This window comes from Euprymna scolopes, chromosome 6 (assembly GCF_053919585.1).
Source record: "Euprymna scolopes isolate OS-2025 chromosome 6, ASM5391958v1, whole genome shotgun sequence".
Taxonomy (NCBI): Eukaryota; Metazoa; Mollusca; class Cephalopoda; order Sepiida; family Sepiolidae; genus Euprymna; species Euprymna scolopes.
The window spans coordinates 155,752,165-155,777,164 of NC_136487.1; the positions used below are offsets into that span (position 1 = coordinate 155,752,165).

Consider the following 25,000-nt stretch of genomic DNA (forward strand, 5'->3'; position numbering starts at 1 on the left):
TTCAGTCTTAATTTTCATTAAAGGACTGGTTTCCTTTAAGACCGCACGGCGACGTCTTTTTAGCTTGCAAGAGTAGAGTTATTGCAGCGACACAGAAATTTTATAATCTAAATTTATTGAAATTATATGATATTAAATATATTGAGCACTCTCAACAACCTCGTTGGAATTGATTGGGTTTTAGTTTATTTTTAAACTAGAATATATATATATATATATATATATATATATATATATATATATATATATATATATATATATATATAGAACACGTATATAAAAAGTACGGTTTGAAACTATCCAACGCAAAACATAATAAACAATTTTAAAATAATATTGATCGATATATTTCGCCGCAGAAACTCGCCCCTGTCAAGATTTTTTTCTTACGCCTCGTGAAAGTATATAGACTAACTAAACAACTCGTCAGAAACAAATATATGTTTTTAAAGAAATCGTACAAAGTTTATTATATGGAATGAAAAATGGATTTGAAGACGGAAATAAAATAAAGAAAATAGAAATGTACCCATGCAACGTAGCCGGTACGCTCGAGCGATGTTCATTACAGTTCAGTCTCTCTTGTACCCTCCTCACGCCGTCTGCTATCATCGCAAAGGAACAAACAAATAAAATAAGTAGATCCAATTTTTTTTATGTTTTAGCAAAAGGCATTTATTACCATTGCCTTCCCAGCAATGCCTGCTCATTTTTTTCTGTTCATTTCGCCTGCCAAGAGATTAACAAAACTCTGCCGTCTCGACACCAGCTTAAAAGTCTCTGGCCGTCACTACGGGGGCACACGTTTATCTCGCCCAGTGCACACTTTGCTTCTTTCCTCGACCATAGTAAGCCATTTTTCGTCTTTGACTTTATATATGTCCATCTTTCTCGACCAGCATTTTGCTCCTCTCTGACCGCATGCTGACCTTTTTTTCTGGTCACACAAGCCCGTGCACACTTTGTAATTTGCATACCTGCTCAAACGCTGCTGCTGCAGCTGTCAATATCCTAGCCATCCTTCGGCGACTGATGATTTTTTTTACACGCGCTCATATGTGCTCTGTTACATAAAGTCTGCAAAAAGAGTACAAAAAATAAAATTAGAGTGGAGTTTAAAGCCCAAACAAATAATTGAATTCAAAATACGCGTAAAGAAACCGTCCAGCATCGCGAGATTTGATTTCAAAAAGATCGCTGATATGTTTTTATGATTTTGTATTTAGAATCTAGGTTTATAACAAAAAACTAAATAAAATCCGAAGAAATATTTATAACAATATTAGCAAAAAGTGAATTAGATTAATAATCAATCGAAAAATCCGAAAAAATGAATGACACAACTAAAACTAAAACTAAAATTAAAATTAAAATTAAAATTAAAATTAAAACGAAAACCAAACTACAACTAAAGCAAATACTAAAGCTAAAACTAAAATTAAAACTAAAACTAAAATTAAAATTAAAATTAAAACGAAAACCAAACTAAAACTAAAGCAAATACTAAAGCTAAAACTAAAACTAAAACTAAAACTAAAATTAAAATTAAAACGAAAACCAAACTAAAACTAAAACTAAAACTAAAGCTAAAACTAAAATTAAAACTAAAACTAAAATTAAAATTAAAACTAAAACTACAACTAAAATTAAAACTAAAATTAAAACTAAAATTAAAACTAAAACTAAAATTAAAACTAAAATTAAAACTAAAACTAAAATTAAAACTAGTATTAAAAGTAAAACTAAAATTAAAACTAAAACTAAAACCCAAATTAAAACTAAAACTAAAACTAAAACTAAAACTAAAGCTGAAGATAGAATTAAAACTAAAAAGTTAAAGCAAAAACTAAAATTAAAACTAAAAAGTTAAAGCTAAAACTACAAATAAAGCTAAAGCTAAAACTAAAACAAAAATTAACATTAAAGCTAAAACTAAAACTAAAATCAAAATTTGAAAAAAAACTAAAATTAAAGCATAATCTAAAACAAAAATACAAACTAAAAATTGGCTAAAACTAACACTAGAACTAAAATCAAAATTACAACTAAAACTTAAACTAAAGCTAAAGTTAAAACTAAAACGAAAACTAAAGCTAAAACTAAAACAAAAATAAAGCTAAAGCTAAACCTAAAACTATATTAAAATTAAGCCCAAAACTAAAATAAAATTAAAAGTAAAACTAAAATTAAAATTAAAACTAAACCTAAAACTATAAGCAAAATTAAAACTAAAACTAAAACCAAAATTGAAATTAAAACTACAACTAAAACTAAAAAAACTAAAACTAAATCTAAGACTAGCTAAAGCTAAAGCTAAACAAAAACTAAAACTGAAGCTAAAACTGAAACTAAAATTAAAATTAACACTAAAACCAAAAGTAAAATTAAAATTAGAATCAAAATTTAACGAAAATAAAAACTGAACCTAAAACTAAAACTAACACTAAAAATAAAGCTAAAAATAAAATTGTAACTAAAACTAACCCTAAAAGCTAAAACTAAAACTGAAACTAAAAGTAAAATTAAGGTTAAAACTAAAACTAAAGCTAAAACTAAAGCTAAAAATAAAGCTAAAAATAAAATTGTAACTAAAACTAAAGCTAAAGCTAAAACTAAAACTGAAACTAAAAGTAAAATTAAAGTTAAAACTAAAACTAAAACTAAAACTAAAGCTAAAACAAACACGAAAGCTAAAATTAAAACTAAAGCTGAAACTAAAACTAAAAGTAAAACTAAAATTAAAATAAACACTAAAACTAAAAGAATAGCTAAAGCTAAAACTAAAACTAAAATTAAAATTAAAATAAAGGTAAGACTAAAACTAAAACTAAAGCTAAAGCTTTTCTTTTTTTTTTTTTTACACAGTGATCACCACTTATCAAGGCCCGGAAGCCACTCAGGGATAAGGGTTATTGCAAGTACATTACGTTAGTGAGGAGATTTTATGAAGTGTTTAATTAGGGGGGCGGTTCATCAGGAACTTGTTAACATTAGACTTGAAGACATCCAAGTTGTAGTCCAGAGGGAAGCAGGCAGACGGAACAGAGTTCCACAGGCGTGCAGTTCTAAGAAAGAAGCTTTGCTCATGAAATCCGCGTTTTGATTTAGGCACAGATATAGAGTGGGGGAAAATTTTTTACAGTGGATTCAGCTAGACGGGTGTTTTTCGTGAAAGATTGGCGAGGGGGGACCAGGGATTGGAGCTCAGACGAGCACCCGCCATGAAAATAACGATAAAACAAGGATAGGCTCGCAACGTCTCTTCTGTGGGAGAGGGGTTGCAGGGTAGAGAAAAGGACATCCCCCACTAAACCACGAAGTCTATTTTGTACTCTGTCAAGGCATGATAGGCTGTTTTTGGCAGCTCCTGCCCAGATATGGCAACAGTATTCCATCCTTGGCCGTACTTGGCTTTTATATAGATAGAGAATTGCATCAGTAGTGAGATATCTTCTGGAGCGGTAGAAGGATCCCACCATCTTTCCAGCGACCTTGGCAACAGACTTGATGTACGTGTTCCATTTCAGATCAGGAGTAAAGGTCAAACCCAGAAGCTTGTCAAAACACGGGGCCTCTCCCAGAGGAGAGCCATCCATCAACATTGATGCCAGCTGAGGATCAGAGCGTTGATGATGTAAGGATAGGAGTTTGGTTTTGGATGCATTAAAGGTAACTAGCCACATCTTCCCCCACTGAACCACGCGCTCGAGATCAGAGGAGAGAGAATTAAAACCAAAACTAAAACGAAAATTAATACTAAATCCAAAGCTAAAGACAAAACCAAACTAAAACTTAAATTAAAACTAAAATTAAAACTAAAACTAAAACTCAAAACAAAATAAAATTAAACCTAAAACTACAACTACACCAAAAGCTAAAAAAAAAACTAAAACTAAAACCCAAATAAAAACTTAAACTAAAACTAAATCTAAAGCTAAAACTAAAATTAAAACAAAACTAAAACTAAAGCTTAAACTGAAACTAAAGCTAAAAGCTAAAACTAAAATTAAAATTAAAGCAAACACTAAAAGTAAAGCTAAAGCTAAAACTGAAACTAAAGATAAAGCTAAATTTAAAAACAAAACTAAAATTAAAATTAAAACTAAGCAAAAACTAAATCGAAAGTTAAAGCTTAAATTAACACTAAAACTAAATCTAAAACTAAAAGTAAAGCTAAAGTTAAAACTAAAACTAAAATTACAATTAAAGCTAAAACGAAAATTAAATTAAAATTAAAACTAAAACTAACACTAAAACTAAGGCTAAACTAACACTATAAATAAATTAAAACTAAAATTGAAACCAAAACTAAAACTAACACTAAAAATAAGAATAAAACTCAAAATAAAATAAAAATTAAAAATAAAACTGAAACTAAAAATTGGCTAAAACTAACACTAGTTAGTTTTAGCCAATTTTTAGTTTTAGTTTTTATAAAACTAAAATAAAAACTAAAACTAAAATAAAAACTAAAGCTAAAACTTACGCTAAACCTAAAACAAAAATTAAAAATAAAATTAAAAATAAAACTAAACTAAAATCAAAACTAAAACTAAAGCTAACACTAAAATTAAAATTACAACTAAAGCTAAAGGTAAAAAACTAAAACTAAAACCAAAATTAAAGCTAAACTTTAAACTAAAGCTTAAGCTAAAACTAAAATTTAAACTAAAACTAAAGCTAAAATTAAAAATAAAATTAAAATTAAACTAAAATTCAAACTTAAACTAATACTAAAACTAAACCGTAAGCTAAAGCCAAAGGTAAAACTAAACCTTAAGCTGAAACAAAATCGAAAACAAACACTAAAACTAAAATTAAAAATAAAACGAAAACTAAAACTACAATTAAAACTAAAATTAACACTAAAAGTAAAACTAAAGCTAAAGATAAAACTAAAACAAAAGCTGAAGCAAAAGCTAGAACTAAAACTAAAGAAAAAACTTTAACTAACCCTAAAGCTAAAACTAAAATTAAAATTAAACAAAGATAAAACTAAAATTAAAATTAAAACTAAAACTAAAGCTAAAACTAAAACTAAAGCTAAAGCGTAAACAAAATCAAAATTAAAACTAAAACTCAATCTAATATTAAAATTAAAACTAAACTAAAAACTAAATCTAAAGCTAACACTAAAACCAAATCTAAAGCTAAAAGTAAAGCAAAAATTTAAGCTAAAACTAAAATTAAAACAAAAACTAAAATTGACACTAAAACTAACGCTTAACTTAAACGAAAGCTAAAGCTAAAACTAAAATTATGATTAAAACTAAAACTAAAATTTAAACTAAAACTAAAGCTAAAACTAAAATTCAAAATGAAAGTAAAACTCAAATTAAAACTAAAACTAAAATAAAAACTAAAACTAAAATAAAAACTAAAACTAAAATAAAAACTAAAACTAAAATGTAAATTAAACTAAAGTAAAAACTAAAACTAACATTAAAACTAAAACTAAAAAAAACTAAAACTAAACTAAATCTAACACTAAAGCTTAAGCTAAAACTAAAATAAAAACTAAAACTAAACTAAAATAAAGACTAAAACTAAAACTTATGCTAGAGATAAAATTTAATCTAAAGCTAAAACTAAAATTTAAATAAAAACTAAAACAAAAACTAAAATTAAAACAAACACTAAAGCTAAAAGTAAAACTAAAATTAAAATTTAAACTAAAACTTAAACTAAGAATAAAAATAAAATTAAAACTTAAAGCTAAACCTAAAGCTAAAGCCAAAGGTAAACCTAAAACTAAAAATGACAGAAAAACTAAAACTATAGCTAAAATTAAAGATTAAACTGAAATTACAATAAAAACTAAAACTAACATAAAAACTGCAACGAAAACTAAAGTTAAAGCTAAAACTAAAACTAAACCTAAAGTGAAAACAAAAACTAAAACAAAATATAAAATTAAAACTGAAATAATTGCTGAAACTTAAACTAAAGCTAAAACTAAAATTTTAATTAAAACGAAACCTTAACCTAAAACCAAAGCTAAAGCCAAAACTAAAATTTAAATTCAAACTAAAGCTAAAACTTAACTTAAAATTAAAACAAAACTTAAACCTAAAGATAAAGCTAAAACTAAAATTAAAACTGAAACTAAAATTAAAACTAAAACTAAAACTCAAAACAAAATAAAATTAAAACTAAAACTACAACTACACCAAAAGCTAAAGAAAAAAACTAAAACTAAAACCCAAATAAAAACTTAAACTAAACTAAAGCTAAAACTAAAATTAAAACAAAACTAAAACTAAAGCTTAAACTGAAACTAAAGCTAAAAGCTAAAACTAAAATTAAAATTAAAGCAAACACTAAAAGTAAAGCTAAAGCTAAAACTGAAACTAAAGATAAAGCTAAATTTAAAAACAAAACTAAAATTAAAATTAAAACTAAGCTAAAACTAAATCGAAAGTTGAAGCTTAATTTAACACTAAAACTAAATCTAAAACTAAAACTAAAGCTAAAGTTAAAACTAAAACTAAAATTACAATTAAAACTAAAACGAAAATTAAATTAAAATTAAAACTAAAACTAACACTAAAACTAAGGCTAAACTAAAACTATAAAGAAATTAAAACTAAAATTAAAACTAAAACTAAAACAAAAACTAACACTAAAAATAAGAATAAAACTCAAAATAAAATTAAAATTAAAAATAAGACTAAAACTCAAACAAGAATTAAAACTAAAGCTAAAACTTACGCTTAACCTAAAACAAAAATTAAAAATAAAATTAAAAATAAAACTAAACTAAAATCAAAACTAAAACTAAAGCTAACACTAAAATTAAAATTACAACTAAAGCTAAAGGTAAAAAACTAAAACTAAAACCAAAATTAAAGCTAAACTTAAAACTAAAGCTTAAGCTAAAACTAAAATTAAAACTAAAACTAAAGCTAAAATTAAAAATAAAATTAAAATTAAACTAAAATTCAAACTTAAACTAATACTAACACTAAACCGTAAGCTAAAGCCAAAGGTAAAACTAAACCTTAAGCTGAAACAAAATCGAAAACAAACACTAAAACTAAAATTAAAAATAAAACGAAAACTAAAACTACAATTAAAACTAAAATTAACACTAAAAGTAAAACTAAAGCTAAAGATAAAACTAAAACAAAAGCTGAAGCAAAAGCTAGAACTAAAACTAAAGAAAAAACTTAAACTAACCCTAAAGCTAAAACTAAAATTAAAATTAAACAAAGATAAAACTAAAATTAAAATTAAAACTAAAACTAAAGCTAAAACTAAAACTAAAGCTAAAGCGTAAACAAAATCAAAATTAAAACTAAAACTCAATCTAATATTAAAATTAAAACTAAACTAAAAACTAAATCGAAAGCTAACACTAAAACTAAATCTAAAGCTAAAACTAAAGCAAAACTTAAAGCTAAAACTAAAATTAAATTAAAACAAAAACTAAAATTGACACTAAAACTAACGCTTAACTTAAACGAAAGCTAAAGCTAAAACTAAAATTATGATTAAAACTAAAACTAAAATTTAAACTAAAACTAAAGCTAAAACTAAAATTCAAAATAAAAGTAAAACTCAAATTAAAACTAAAACTAAAATAAAAACTAAAACTAAAATTAAAACGAAAACTAAAACTAAAATGTAAATTAAACTCAAGTTAAAACTAAAACTAACATTGAAACTAAAACTAAAAAAACTAAAACTAAACTAAATCTTACACTAAAGCTTAAGCTAAAACTAAAACTAAAATAAAAACTAAAACTAAACTAAAATTAAAACTTAAAATAAAATAAAAACTAAGACTACAATTAAAACGAAAACTAAAACTAAATTGTAAATTAAACTCAAGTTAAAACTAAAACTAACATTAAAACTAAAACTAAAAACTAAAACTAAACTAAATCTAACACTAAAGCTTAAAATAAAAACTAAAACTAAACTAAAATAAAGACTAAAACTAAAACTTATGCTACAGATAAAATTTAATCTAAAGCTAAAACTAAAATTTAAACTAAAACTAAAACTAAGAATAAAAATAAAATTAAAACTTAATGCTAAACCTAAAGCTAAAGCCAAAGGTAAAACTAAACCTTAAGCTGAAACAAAATCTAAAACGGAAACTAAAACTAAAATTAAAACTTAAACTAAAACTACAGCTTAAACCAACATTAAATCTACAACTAAAACTAAAATTAAATCTAAAACTAAAGCTAAAGCTAAAATTAAAATTAAAACTAAAACCAAAACTAAAATTAAAACAAAAACTAAAACGAAAACTATACCTTAAGCTAAAGCTAAAAATAAAATTAATATTAAAAGTAAAAGTTTTAAACTTAAGCTAAAGCTAAAACTAAAACTACAAAAAAATTAAAGCCAAAAGTACCACTACAACTAAAGCTAAAGCTAATCCTAAAACTAAAAATGACACAAAAACTAAAACTATAGCTAAAATTAAAGCTTAAACTGAAATCACAATAAAAACTAAAACTAACATAAAAACTGCAACGAAAACTAAAGTTAAAGCTAAAACTAAAACTAAAATTAAAACTATAACTAAAACTAAAGCTAAAATTAAACTAAAGCTAAAACTAAAATTTAAAATAAAACTAAAGCTAAAACTAAAGCTACAACTAAAATTAAAATTAAAACTAAAACTAAAGATAAAGATAAAATTAAAACTAAAACAAAAACTAAAGTTAAAGCTAAAACTAAAACTAAAATAAAAATGAAAACTAAAACTAAAATTAAAACTTAACCTAAAACTAAATCTTAAATTAAAAATACAACTAAAGCTAAAGCAAAAATAAAACTAAAATTAAATTTAAACTAAAACTAAAAGTAAAACAAAAATTAAACCTAAAACTAAAGCTAAAACTAAAACTAAACCTAAAGTGAAAAAAAAAACTAAAACAAAATATAAAATTAAAACTGACACAATACTGAAACTTAAACTAAAGCTAAAACTAAAATTTAAATTAAAACTAAACCTTAACCTAAAGCCAAAGCTAAAACTAAAACTTAAACTAAAACTAAAACAAAATTTAAAGCTTAAACTAAAACTAAAGCTAAAGCTTAAGCTAAAATTAAAATTTAAACTAAAGCTAAAACTAAAACTAGAACTAAAGCTAAAACTAAAAATAACACTAAAACTAAAACTAGAACTAAAACTAAAACTAAAACTAAAACTAGAACTAAAACTAAAACTAAAAATAACACTAAAGCTAAAACTAAAAATAACACTAAAACTAAAGCTAAAATTAAAGCTTAAACTAAAACTAAAAGTAAAAGCTAAAACTAGCATAAAAACTGCAGCTAAAACTAAAACTAAAATTAAAACTATAACTAAGACTGAAGCTAAAATTAAACTAAAGCTAAAACTAAAATTTAAATTAAAACTAAAGCTAAAACTAAAGCGGAAGCTACAACTAAAATTAACCTAAAACTACATCTTAAATAAAAAATAAAACTAAATCTAAAGCTAAAACAAAAATAAAACTAAAATTAAATTTAAACTAAAACTAAAAGTAAAACAAAAATTAAACCTAAAACTAAAGCTAAAACTAAAACTAAACCTAAAGTGAAAACAAAAACTAAAACAAAATATAAAATAAAAACTGAAACAATAGCTGAAACGTAAACTAAAGCTAAAACTAAAATTTAAATTAAAACTAAACCTTAAACTGAAACCAAAGCTAAAACTTACACTAAAATTAAAACTAAAACCAAATTTAAAGCTTAAACTAAAACTAAAGCTAAAGCTTAAGCTAAAATTAAAATTTAAACTAAAGCTAAAACTAAAACTAAAGCTGAAACTAAAACTACAATTAAAACTAAAACTAAAACTAAAACTAAAACTAAAACTTAAGCTAAAGCTAAAACTAAAATTTAAATTAAAACTAAAGCTAACGCTCAAACTTAAACTAAAACTAAAATTAAAATTAAAATTAAAACTAAAACTAAAATTAAAACTAAAACTGAAATTAAAACTCAAACTAAAATTAAAACTAAAACTATAATTAAAACTACAATAAACAAGTTAATTGTTATTACAAAATCAATGTTTGTATATATATATATATATATATATATATATATATATATATATATATATATATATATATATATATATATATATATATATATATATATATTGCTCGGTCGTACAATACTCTTAAATATTATATTTTAATTCATACAGATTGCGTATGTATTATTATAGAATCAATCCTCCATTTATTTTTATAATTTACGAAGAATAATTTGCCCGGTTGATTAATTCGTAACAAAAATAAAAAATTGAAAATAATAATAATGATAATGTCGTTCATCAAATTCCGTCTGAATTTGTTTACAACATCACGTCAGCTGATACTTGGGCTTTTTGAGAAAAGTGCGAACAGACGAACGGACAAACGAAAAATGGTGAGTTCACTCTTCTTTTGTCGGGGCACCAACAATTATTTAGATTATTTCCTGGTAAACAAAACAAAAAATAGGAGAAAGAAAAAGAAGTTTTAATTCGTCCCTTTCGCTTCCTTGCTCGCCGTTGTTTCGATGCATTTGTCTGACATAAGGAAACAAAACACAGAAAATGTAACTCTTATCTTTTTAAGCCATGTTAGACAGTGGCTTCAGCGGTTAATACGCCGATCTGAAAGCAGATGTCATGAGTTCAAACCTCACTACGGGCATAAGTATGTTTACGTTGATTTGGTCCTAGCATCAACACAAATATCTTGTTACGACATTAAGCAGATGTGACGATTCAGAAGTATAGGCGACTCTAAGTGCGACCGCGCCAGTGTCAGATGGAAACCTAGCCTCGATGTGAAAATATTCCGATTACTAAACCGGACTTTCTGTTTTAGTTTAAAATAAATCTGTAAAATATATTAAAAAAAAAAAAATAACACAAAAACGCGTCCAAAAGTGTAACTTATCTCCTTTCATGTCAATTTGCTTATTTATTTTAAACCGAAACAGGAAGTCCGGTTTGGTAATCGGAACATTTTCACATCAAGACTAGGTTTTCACCTGACACCGGCATGATGTTAGGTGAAAGTCTATGTTTCTGAAACGCCGCAGATGTTTTAGTTTTATTATTTATTTATTTATTTATTTTGTAATTGAGGGAAATGTAGCATTGCTAGTTTTTTTAATAATGGAACGTTGTCGGTGCGACCCCCCCCCCAAAAAAAACAACAAAAAAAACAATCTATTCCTTTCATCTGTCCACCCTTCAATTATTTTAAAATTCTTTTTAAATAAAAAGTTGGATTTTTTTTTTTTCAAACAATTTCAATTTACAATTGCTTTTTGTTGCCGTTGGTTGCATAATGGCATTTCATTTTATTTTATCTTATTCTATGTATTCATTCATTTATTTATTGAAATCTGCAATTCTGAATCGCGGCACTCTGCTTTTCTTGTCTTTTTTTTTTTAATGTCCTTGATTTAAAAAGAAAATAATGGCCATTTTGAAAGTCAAAAAGAAAAACATTAAAATTCACACGAACGTCAAACTTCAAAGTTGTTTGACTTTTATTTTTGTTTGTTTCATTTTATTTCTTCTTTCTTTACTGATTGTTAACCATGAAATAGTGATTTATTCTGTATTTCACAAAAACCAGTATAACTGCACAAGCGTGAAAGAGGCAGATAGACAACCCACGAAAATATTCCATACGTGTTTACAGTTTCAAACAAACTTTTTATTTAACAATTCTCAAATACAATAATACGATACAATACAATACAATATAATACGATACAATACAATATAATACGATATAATACAATACAATATAATACAATACAATCTAATATAATACGATACAATACAATACAATATAATACAATACAATATAATACAATACAATACGATACAATACAATATAATACAATATAATATAATACGATACAATACAATACAATATAATACAATACAATACAATATAATACGATATATTACAATATAATACGATGCAATACAATACAATATAATACAATACAATATAATACGATGCAATACAATACAATATAATACAATACAATATAATACGATACAATACAATACAATATAATACAATACAATACAATATAATACGATACAATACAATACAATATAATACAATACAATACAATATAATACGTTGCAATACAATACAATATAATACAATACAATATAATACAATACAATACGATACAATACAATACAATATAATACAATACAATACAATATAATACGATACAATACAATACAATATAATACAATACAATATAATATAATACGATATAATACAATACAATATAATACAATACAATACAATATAATACGATACAATCTATATATATATAAAAATGTAATTTTGGTTCGTTAAAAGTGAATAAAACCATATTTCTACGTTACCAATTAAATTGAAATTTTCAGAAAATCTATCTGTAAAGTCAATGAATGTTTGCATGCTATTAAAATAATTTTACATTGTGAATTATAAAAATATTAATTAAAACATAAATATTTTTCGAAATCGTTTCTGCGAGACTGCCCAATAATATTTCTGGTAACTTCCGTTTCAACTACTCTCGAATTACAAGATAAGTAAAAAGAAAAAGTTACTCATGAAGACAGTGATCCGTGCTGAAATAATAACGTTATTATTAAAAAAGACATTCTTAACATGGGGAAGGGAGGGTGTTTTGTACCTATTCTGTACTTTAACCTTACAATTGAATAAAAGCATATAAAACTTTAATTAAACGCGGAAATACGATTTAAAAAATAGCGCGGATCACTCTCTGCATTAGCACAAAAAAAATCCCATATTTTTTAAATTTAAATTCATTTATGTACTTACCAATTTTCAAATTTTAAATACCTTTATTTACGTTAAGGCTTTTCACTCATGAAACATTATGTTTTAATTGTTTAGTTTCTTTTCTTTTTTTGTTTACATAAAAAAGTTTGTTTTAACTTTTTCTAAATTGTTTCATTTTTACGACATGCCTCAACGTATTATAAACACCCTAACCTCCCCATTTTAAAAAAACACGCCCTTCCATAAACCTCGAAAGCCGTTCTTAATATGGGGAGATTGGGGGGGGGGTTCATTCCGAAAGCCGTTTTAACATATGGAAGTTAGGGTGTTTATAATATGCTGGAGTGAGTCGTAAAATTAACGAAGTTGCTATCTATTATTTATTGTAAAAAAATGCTTGAAATTTATTTATTTGACAAAAAAAATTACAATTTGGTACTCCTTGGGTGTTGAGTTTCATGGACACCAGCAGAAAAAGATAATAGTCGCTCCATTAGTCCCCATCCCACCCCGCACGTAACATCTTTTATTTACTGACGTTGCCGTAACTAAACGATTATTTGTCACATTTACAAACATTTATTTATTTATTTATTTATTTTGAAAAAAAGTTTTACTTTTTATGAATATTAAAAGAAAAATGGGTACTCATGCAGAGAGTGATCCGTGTTGAAATAATAACGTTATTATTTAAAAAGCCATTCTTAACATGGGGAGGGGAGGGTGTTTTGTACCTATTCTGTACTTTAACCTTGCAATTGAATAAAAAAAAAACATAAAACTTTAATTAAACGTGGAAATACGATTTAAAAATAGCGCGGATCACTCTCTGTATTATCACCGAAAAATGTTACTAAACATTTATTAATAATTTCTCACTTTTACAAACATTTGATTTTAAATTTCTGACATGGTATGCTGACAACCCCCCCCCAAATGGTGTTTATTTCGAAATCCGTTGTTAACATGGAGAGGTTGAGGGTGTTTATTCTGAAAGCCGTTCTTAACATTTGTTGAGGTGGACCTAATGTAAAAAAAAATAAATAAATAAAAATAAATAAATCATTTACTGATAACTTCTCACTTTTACAAATATTTTTTAATTTACATGCGCGGATGAACAAATTGTTGAATAGTGCGAAAACAAAACGTTTTTGTAATAAACTTCGGGATAGTTTTTTGGGTAAATATTTACATTTAGGTCCACCTCCACAATTTTCTTTTTTAAATGACGACTTTCACTGATAAATAAATCTACTTCTGTGCTACGGGCACTGAGCCCCTCCCCTTTTTTTTAATAGTATTTTCGGGTGGGTATGCTGACAACAAATATCAGTTAAATTTTGCAAATAGCCCCCCCCCCTCCAAAAGTGGTATTTATTCCGGAAACTGTTCTTAAGATGAGGATGTTGGGGTGATTATAAGGTGGACCTAATCTAAAAATAAAACAAAAAAATAAGACAAGTTTTTTAAATGATTAAAATAATTTCTCACTTTTACAAACATTTTTGCATGCGCACATAAGCAACTATTTTTTTATTAACTTTTTTTTACTTTTTTTATCTAAAAATTATTAGATTTCAATGAATAGAATAATAAATCATTTATCATTAATATGTGTTTTTGGTTTTGTGTTGAATGAAACTTTTTTTTTTCATTACAACAATAATGAACCAATTTAAATCTTCCGGCATGCGTTTAAGGGTTACGAAATTATCAATAAATCGTTTAGTTACTAAGCCAACCTCAATAAATAAAAAAATGTTACGTGCGCATGCATTAGGCTTGACTGGGGGGGGTCTAAGGGAGCGACCATTAAATAATTATGCTGGTCGCCATGGAACTCAACGTCCAAGGAGTACCTAAAGTGGCACTTATGCACTTATGTTATCGTGCTATTTTTTAAATAGTATTTTCATGTTAAATTCAAATTTTACAAAATCTTTTTCTTTTATTAATTTGTTAGGTGAAAGTACAGATAACCCGGTCGGTTTCTAATGCGTGGAAAATCTAGCCCCCCGCCCCAAAAAAAAGGGTTACTCTGGATAGTAACAAAAAATTTAAATTGTCTCAGTCTCGAAAGATTTCTTCTCTACTGAACGAGGAAAAAAAACGGTGAAGTGTAGTTCAACTGTTACTCTCCCCCTCTCTCTTCCTCTCTTAATATCTCTCTCTATCCATCTCTCCCTTTCCCTCTCTCAATCTATCTTTCTCTCTATATCACCCTCTCCATCTCTCTTTGAGCCCCTTTCTCTCTCTAACTCCCTCTATCTCTCTCCTTTCCTCTGTTTCATCCCTCTCTGTTTCTAACTCTCCCCCTCTCTCTGTTTATCTATCAATCCCTTTATCTCTCTATCTCCTTCTCTTTCTCTATTTTCCTCTCACTGTCTCTTTTCTATCTATATATCTTCCTCTCTATCTGTCCATCTCTAATCCCTCATCCTATTTTAGTCTCCTAAATTAATTACAGTGAATAAAGCATTGTCAAAACATGGATAAATCCTATTTTAGTCACCTAATTTACTGACTATGAGAATAGAAGTTATTTGGAAATTACTGCTACCTTGAACAGCACCAGAAGTAACTGGTAAAACCTTTCTAATTAAATTGATTTTGGCAGCCATTTGGTAACAAAATGAGATAGCCTTAGCCCTTGCTGCATGAGGAATACCTGCGACCTTGCTGCCAAGTAGAAGAATTATTTATTCTACTTTAAAACATTACATTTTTCCAAAAATCTCATGTTCGACATCTCCAAAATATCCAATATGGGGAAAAATATTGCAGAAATGCAAACTTATTGTTTAGGATGAATGCACAATGTTATGCAAAAAATCACTTGAGGCTCTTGGTCGATCCTTGCAAGATTTGCGTGGCAATGTCAGACTATTTGGGAATGCAGTAATATTGCTTGCAGAAGATTTCAGACAAATGTTACCTGTTATTCTTCAATCAACATCAGCAGATGAAATAAATGTTTGCCTCAAATACTCTACTTTGTTGTCCCATGTGAAGACATTAAACTTAACTCAAAATATGCATGTCCAGTTGCAGACTATTCGATCCGCACAAAAACTTTTGCATCACTTGTGGGAAATTGGGTACGAAAAATGCCAGCTGATCAGAGTTTAGGGCAAAATTCTTTGACTTTTTTGACTTTTTTTTTACTTCTGTAATTTCTGTAATTTTATTTCATCAAAAGAATAGTTAGTTTAAAAGGGTTTTGCAGATATTCAAATTATAAGAATTCCACTTGACTGAGTGAATGAGCTATTCTTGCAGGTCAATACAAAGACGCCCATGAACTTAACGCTATTATTCAATGTAAACTTCCAAATGAGGTAGTCAAATATAAATCCATCGACACTGTTGTGAAAGCAGATAAAGTGGTTAATAATCCAGCAGCTATTTGCCAGGGATGCCACCGCATGTATTGCAACTGAAATTTGGTGTACTAATTATCATGTTGTGAAATATAAAACCAATCCAAGCTTTGTTTTTTCACATGGACAATTTATGTTACGTATTCAAGAGTTACCAAACCAGAAATTCTATATAACAGCTAAGAAAATTGAACAACAAAAACTGTGTACCCATGCAAAATGGAAAATTAAACCTATAAGAAACATGCTTTTTCTCATTTTGGAACTTTTTCCATTGCGCCAACTTGAGCCACAGCAACGCGTGGCAGGATACAGCTAGTACAATACAATATAATACAATACAATACGATATAATACAATACAATACAATAAAATACAATATAATACAATACAATACAATACAATATAATACAATACAATACAATATAATACGATACAATACAATATAATACAATACAATATAATATAATACAATATAATATAATACAATACGATACAATACGATACAATACATTATAATACAATACAATACGATACAATACAATAAAATACAATATAATACAATACAATATAATACAATACAATATAATACGATACAATACAATATAATACAATACAATATAATATAATACAATATAATATAATACAATACGATACAATACGATACAATACATTATAATACAATACAATACGATACAATACAATAAAATACAATATAATACAATACAATACAATAAAATACAATATAATAAAATACAATATAATACAATACAATATAATACAATACAATACGATATAATACAATACAATACAATACAATAAAATACAATATAATACAATACAATACAATATAATACAATATAATACAATACAATACAATATAATACAATACAATATAATACGATACAATACAATATAATACAATACAATATAATATAATACAATATAATATAATACAATACGATACAATACAATACAATACATTATAATACAATACAATACGATACAATACAATAAAATACAATATAATACAATACAATACAATAAAATACAATATAATAAAATACAATATAATACAATACAATATAATACAATACAATACGATATAATACAATACAATACAATAAAATACAATATAATACAATACAATACAATATAATACAATATAATACAATACAATACAATATAATACGATACAATACAATATAATACAATACAATATAATATAATACAATATAATATAATACAATACAATACAATACGATACAATACATTATAATACAATACAATACGATACAATACAATAAAATACAATATAATACAATACAATATAATACAATACAATACAATATAATACGATACAATACATTATAATACAATACAATACGATACAATACAATAAAATACAATATAATACAATACAATACGATATAATACAATACAATACAATAAAATACAATATAATACAATACAATACAATATAATACAATACAATACAATATAATACGATACAATACAATATAATACAATACAATATAATATAATACAATATAATATAATACAATACAATACAATACGATACAATACATTATAATACAATACAATACGATACAATACAATAAAATACAATATAATACAATACAATATAATACAATACAATACAATATAATACGATACAATACAATATAATACAATACAATACAATACAATATAATATAATACAATACAATATAATACAATACAATACAATACGATACAATACATTATAATACAATACAATACGATACAATACAATAAAATACAATATAATACAATACAATACAATATAATACAATACGATACAATACAATACGATACAATACAATACAATACAATATAATACAATACAATACAATACGATACAATACATTATAATACAATACAATACGATACAATACAATAAAATACAATATAATACAATACAATACAATATAATACAATACAATACAATATAATACGATACAATACAATATAATACAATACAATATAATATAATACAATATAATACAATACAATACAATATAATACGATACAATACAATATAATACGATGCAATACAATATAATACAATACAATACAATATACGGTTAGAAGGAACACAGGCCTATACACCCGAGATTACAGTCTCTCAATACACATCATCTCTATATTTGTAGTCAAAGCGAAGCGGGTGATTCTTCCAATGTTTGTCTAGTCTGGCTGTGAATATATTGAGTGACTCTTCAATTACCATTTCTTCCGGCAACCGGTTTCACACATTCGCCACATGTTAACAGAAGGAACATGCTCGAAAAGATCCAGCTGCCCCCTTTCCGATGTCGCTGTTTATCCAAACACAAGGAATGCCAACGGGTCCTACAGTCTTGTTTCCATTTTTTTTTTTTAAGTTTTCAATATCGATATATTATATCAATTGACATATTTTGTGTTTCAGACGTTATTTTTGACGTCAGGGGATTTATATCTCGGATGGAAAAAATGATTTACCAAAATAAAAAAGAAAACGAAAAACAAAAGTCATAACCTGAGGTAGACTTTTCCATAAGTTAAAATAATGCTGCAATACTTACAGTTATAAATTTATTATATTTTTTACTAGAATATCGTTTCTTTTTCTTCTTCAATTTTAACAACTAGTCCTTTACTTTCCGTGATTAAGCTAAACCATATAACTTTTCATGCTCGCATTTTTCTATGTAATCCATGATTTTTCCATGCTTCCAATCAATTCACTTGTTGTTTGTTTAATTTCAGTCTTATTTTTTGCCCCTATAAGTATAACATACACATATGTAATAACAATGTACGGCACTCGTCAGCTTCAATAAAATCCCCCAATTATCTCGCTTTCATACCTTCATTTGTTACTTCTCTTTTCGCGACAGCAGTACATTAGCAGCAACACTAGTGGCTGAAGCGACGTGGGTGCTATGGAAAAGAGCCATAAAAAAACGTCGCTCACTTCCTTACGTTTTTTTACGATTTTGAACATTACTAAATTCATCATAACTTTTGTTTTACTAAATAACAATGCAAAATTTATTTCACAAAATAGTTGAGAAGGTGATTTATAAACTGTACAAATTATTTGAAATTTGGTCTAAAAATGAGTGAGCGGTGAAGCTTAAAAGCACTACGAAATGACTAAAATTGCCACTTAACCATATATTAAAGCACTACCGTGTTTGAATGATATATATACTTATATTTATATATATGTATATATATATACATATATGTTTTTATAAGTATACATATATATTTATATATGTATATATATGCATATATTTATGTATATATATGTATATACATATTTACATATATCTGTATATATATATTTACATATATATGTATATATATATATATTTAGGAATATATTTATATATATATATTTATACATATTGTATATATATATATACATACATATTGTATATGTATATATATACATATTGTATATATATATACATATTGTATGTATATATATATATATATTAATCGTATGTATCTATATGTATGTATATATGTATATATATGTATGTATGTATATATATATGTATCTATAAGTATGTATATATATATACATATTGTATATATATATATACATATTGTATGTATATATATATACATATTGTATGTATATATATACATATTGTATGTATATATATATATATATACATATTGTATGTATATATATATATATATATTTATATATATATATATTAACCGTATGTATCGCTTGAAAATAAAACAACAATAACAAAATCTAAATTTAGAAGCGATAAAAATAAACAGTATAATTAATCTAGGGATTATGGCCTAACGGTTAAGGCACCGGACTGTGATAAACATGGTCTGAGGTTTGATCCCTAGAAACAGTTGAACTACGCTGACAAGAAGTAACGACCTTGAAACACGCGTGTACGTAGATTACTGTTTTTAAAAATAATAAATAAATAAAAATGTTATATACGTCCAAATTAAAAAGGGCGACTTTCTAAGTAAATAAAAAAATGAGCTCCGAGGCGGAGCCAATATTAACCGTATGTATCGCTTGAAAAAAAACAACAATAACAAAATATATATATATATATATATATATATATATATATATATATATATATATATATATATATATATACATACATATTGTATATATATATATATATATATATAACTATTTCATTTATTCACATAAATTTACTATACGAAAGTATAGATTTATGCGTAAACTTAAAGTATTTACTTCAAAAGTGCTCAATACGTAGGTAGAGCTAGTTAGTAATTTATAGAATATATATGGCGATTAAGCTACACTGAATATTCTGCGTTTCATCCAACTATAGGATTCGTCAGGCTTATGCGCATAAGCCTGACGAATCCTATAGTTGGATGAAACGCAGAATATTCAGTGTAGCTTAATCGCCATATATATTTTATAAATTACTATATATATATATATATATATATATATATATATATATATATATTTTTACACAGTGATCACCACTTATCAAGGCCCGGAAGCCACTCAGGGATAAGGGTTATTGCAAGTACATTACGTTAGTGTGGAGATTTGATGAAGTGTTTAATTAAGGGGGCGGTTCATTAGGAATTTGTTAACATTGGACTTGGAGACATCCATATATACATTTATATCTATATTTATATGCGTTTTATTTTTTTATTACCGTTTTATCTGTTTAATTACACATGTTTCGGTTACCGAATCGTATTAGCGACGCAGTAACCTCGTCAGACGTTACTGGATCGCTAATACGATTCGGTAACCGAAGCATATGTAATTAAACAGATAAAACAGTAATAAAAAAATAAAATGCATATTTGCTCTGCAATAGTATTGAGCACTTTCTTCGTGTTTTTACTAATTACCATTTTTGCTATTTATTGATATCTATTGATATTTATATATCTATATCTATCTATCTATCTCTATCGTTTGATGCAGCTCTGAAGACCGTTTTTGTAGATCACACCAGGTTGGTCCTTCAACCACGACGTGACTTCAGAAATCAAGGCTGCATCATCTGGGAAGCGCTTTCCTTTCAAAAACAACTTCATGGCTGGGAAGAGGTGAAAGTCAGAGGGTGCAAGTTCAGGGGAGTAGGGAGGATGGGGAAGGATTTCATAACCACAAGCCCGTGCTTCTGATCTAGCGACATGCGAGTTGTGGACTGGAGCGTTGTCCTGCAGGAAGAGGGTACCTTTGTTGATCTTGCCCCGCCTCTTGATTTTGATAGCTTCCCTTAATTTCCTCAAAAGTGAAGCATAATAGGCTCCTGTAATTGTGGTACCCTTTGCCAGGAAATCTGTCATCACTACTCCGTCCTGGTCCCAGAAGACTGTGAGCATGACCTTGCCAGCGGAGGGTTGCACCCTTGCCTTCTTTGGAGGTGGTGAGTCCAAGTGCATCCACTGCATTGACTGGGCTTTGGTCTCTGGATCATAGTGATGGACCCAGATTTCATCCTGTGTAATCAGTCTTTTGAAAAACTTTGACTCATCTTCTTGGCACATCTCCAAATTCATCCTCGAGCACTCGACGCGTTCTCGCTTCTGGAATGGTGTGAGCAACCTGGGAATCCATTTGACAGACACCTTATGCATATGCAAATGATCATGAATGATAGTTTCCAAAGACCCTGTACTAATCTTGACATCTTGGGCTATTTGGTGAATAGTAATGAACCGATCTTCCAAAATGGCAGCCTCAACTTGACGGACAGATGCCACATCAGTGGCAGAAAGGGGACGACCTGGTCTGAGAGCTGTTTCCACAGATTTCTGGCCATGTTTGAATTCACGGTGCCAACGATTTACAAGGTCATATGATGGGGCATTATCATCATGAGTTTTTTCCATTTCATCAAAAGTCTCTGGTAGTGTGCGTCCTTTCAAATACAAAAACCGGATCACTGCTCGACATTAAACAGGCTGCATTTCACACCTGACTCAGTTCGAACACCTGTAAAACAGAAACCACAATGAGTTCAGAGCTGTAATTGGCCATAACCCGTAGAGAAATAAATCATTGCACATGTAAAATTTCAGCAAGATCAGACAACTTAAAGTGGGTCAGGGGCATTACTTATTCCACACCACTCGTATACATATTTATATATATATATATATATATATATACATATACATATATATATATACCTATATCCATATATATATACATATTTATATAGCTGTATCTATACCTATATATATACCTATATATATACATATATATATACATATATATACACCTATATATATACACCTATATATATACACACCTATATATATATACCTATATATATAGACACCTATATATATACCTATATGTATACACCTATATATATACTTATATGTATACACCTATATATATACCTATATATATACACTTATATATATACTTATATATATATATACCTATATATATATATTTATATATACCTATCTTTATATACCTATATATATACCTATGTATATATATTGATATATATATACACCTATATATATATATACCTATATATATACCTATATATATTTATATATACCTATATATATTTATATATACCTATATATATGTATATATCCCTATATATATGTATATATACCTATATATATATGCATACATATATACTTATATATATACATATATATATGTATGTATATACCTATATACCTATATATATACCTATATATATATATATATATACCTATACATATATACCTATATACATATATATACCTATATATTATGATTGCAACGTCTTGTCAGACGAGTGCCACTCCCTCAGATACTTAAAAGTCCATGAGCCCAAAAATGACTTCCATCGCCTCGAGACCATTTTAATAGACAAATGCTACATGATGTTACAGAGTCTTAGCTTTGTAGGACAGCTAATCTCTCTCTCGGTTCAAAATGTTGAGATCCAGCAACAAGCAAGAGCAAGATAGCCAGCAACAAGTTAAACTGCAGACCAGCTTAATGCGGGTACTGGTCTCTTGCTTTATGGTTTTTTAAATCAGAGATTTGCTTCTCCTAGAAACGTTGCCTTCACCACGGCTTATGGGAGCCCTCTCCACCCCAACACACACATACATACACACAAACGGTCCTAGTTGGCCGTTGACCCCGAAAAAGTGTTCGTTCGCCCTTTGGAAGGTCTTGTTTTTTATCCTTCGGGAAGATTAGCCACCCTCCTCACCAAACAAGTTTGGTGGAGGAACCACTTTAGTCGCCGGTGACCCGACCATGAGGCAGGTAGTACTGGGTTACATGGTACCAGTAGCATATTACATGACTGACATACAATATATATACACCTATATATATATATATATATACACACCTATATATATACCTATATATATACACATACATACATACATATATATATATATATATATATATATATATATATATATATATATATATATGATGATTGCAATGTCTTGTTAGACGAGTGCCACTGCCTTAGACACTTAAAGTCCATGAGCCCAAAAATGATTTGATTTTAGTCCTACCGGTGAATTCACACGTTCAAGCAGTCATGACACTGAAGATGGTCATTGAGATCAATTATTACATGCTTCCAGCATTTCAAGCCTCCACACGTCACAACTTTTCCATAGCCACAGGACAATTTTTATAGAAAAATGCCTGAGGGAGTATCTATACACAGATGATGTTATAGAGTCTAGCTTCGTACGAGAGCTGTCTCTCTCTCAGTTCAAAATGTTGAGATCCAGCAACAAGCAAGAGCAATATAGCCCGCAACAAGTTAAACTGCAGACCAGTTTAATGCGTGTACTGGTCTCCCGCTTTATGTTTTCTTTTACAGGAGTCCTCTCCACCCCAACACACATATACATACACACAAACACACACGGTGCTAGTTGGCCATTGACCCCGAAAAATTCGCCCTTTGGAAGGTCTTGTTTTTAATCCTTCAGGGAGACTAGCCACTCTCCCCAACCAAACACCTATATATATGAGGATAATCCCACTTTCTTGGACGAGATTGGGTGGACTGATGAAGCCACATTCAAACTTTCGGGACACGTAAATCGTCACACCTGTGTTTATTGGAGTGACACAAATCCTCATTTTACGATCACGTCCCAATTGAACCAGCCTGGAATAACTGTCTGGGCAGGAATATCGTCTGATGGAATTGTGGGTTCACAATTCTTCGACGGAACTGTTACAGGAGAAAGGTACCTGGACAAACTGAGAAATTTCATCGTACCAGCATTGAGACAACGACCAGATTTCAATAACTTGTACTTCCAACAGGATGGAGTCCCACCCCATTATGCTACAGCTGTCCGAAATTTACTGGATGAGACATTTCTTGATAAATGGATCGGCAGGCGAGGGCCCATTGAATTTCCTCCACGATCTCCAGACATAACGTCAATGTGTATTCGAGAAAGCCAAGAAGTGTTGAAGATCTTCGACAATTTGTTATTGATGCATTTGCCAACCTTGATCGTGACTTGTGCACCAAAGTTTGTCAGAGTGTGGTGTCACGTTGTCGAGAATGTATTGGAGCTGAAGGCCTCCAATTTGAATATTTGTCATAGAAATTGTTTGCCTTGATTGTTAGTGTTTTCGGATGTAACACGTGTATTTTCTGAGATTTTTATAAACATAAAGATGTTATTTCTTTTTATTTCTTTTGTTACAAATAAATATTTAAATACAATATCTTAGGTACTGTTGGTATATTACAGGGTGTCCGTATAGTAACTTGTAAG

The 25,000-nt window shown here is 27.5% G+C and overlaps 1 long non-coding RNA gene across 1 annotated transcript in view; it reads right to left on the reverse strand.

Moving 5' to 3' along the window:
- Positions 1–439: 439 nt before the first annotated feature.
- Positions 440–25,000, reverse strand: part of LOC145278071 (uncharacterized) — a 176,933-nt gene continuing 152,372 nt past the window's right edge. Inside the window, exon 3 of the long non-coding RNA XR_013868329.1 lies at positions 440–1,077. This is a non-coding gene — a long non-coding RNA (uncharacterized LOC145278071). The remainder of the gene's footprint in view (positions 1,078–25,000) is intronic.